Genomic DNA, 953 nt, shown 5'->3' with positions numbered 1-953 from the left:
ACTGTATGATCACCTCCAAAATTTTAGATAACATTGAGGATACAACAAGATTTCTAATGCACTTAGTTTGGAGACAATCCAACGGTTAGATCTTCAGATACTCTTGATGCACTAAAGACAGAAGATGCAGTCTCGAAGGAGAGCATAGGCAGCGGCTGCGGGCAGACTATGATTCCCTGCGGGTACAAGCACTGTGACCGCAGCCAGACAACATTCACTTCCCGAGACGACTTAATTAAAGCCTAAGTTGATCCCGTCATTATTTTTAAAGCCCTAAACGTCCAAGACAACTCCATAAGCTATAAGTACCTCCCTTAGGTCATTTCTAAAGGGGAGACTTAGAGATTCGTGTGTGTGCCTCAATGTTACAAAAATCCTACAGAGAGGAGCTGCCTTCGAAGAGGAGCTGGCTTCGAAGAGGAGCTGGCTTCGAAGAGGAGCCGTCAAGGAGAGCATCATCGCACCTCCAACTGCTCCTCCATTCTTCGTTTTTCTTCTTTGTTCTTTTTAATTTCTACAAAATATCAATACTTCATGATGTTTTGTTACAATATGTTTGAGTAGTTTTCCAGTTGGGTTTAATGGAATTTTTCAAAGGGAATTTCGTGTATCTTTACCATGAATCACTAGATTTAGGATCTATAATCTTCTAGGGTTCTTTGTTTACCTTCATTCTTAATTCGTGATTCTCTGTTAGCCACTTAGAATTCAATCTAGACAGTTGGTGTTACGAAAGTTTTCATTAATTTTTTGACCTAGGGTGAAACGAGCAATTCTGCCATAGGAGTGGAAACCTAATTATGGGTGAGTTGTGAATATAGATGAGTCTTGTTCAAACTATTGTCTAGATCCAACTAATAAAAAATCCCAAGGCTGACCAGTTAACTAGAGGCGTCCATGTTTCTAACAGAATCCATTGACCTGAGGAGCTCTTCCTTTTAGCTCATCATTGT

The sequence above is a fragment of the Eutrema salsugineum genome, unplaced genomic scaffold, assembly GCF_000478725.1.
Source record: "Eutrema salsugineum unplaced genomic scaffold, Eutsalg1_0 scaffold_4, whole genome shotgun sequence".
Lineage (NCBI taxonomy): Eukaryota > Viridiplantae > Streptophyta > Magnoliopsida > Brassicales > Brassicaceae > Eutrema > Eutrema salsugineum.
Note: the sequence above shows the minus strand (reverse complement) of the source record.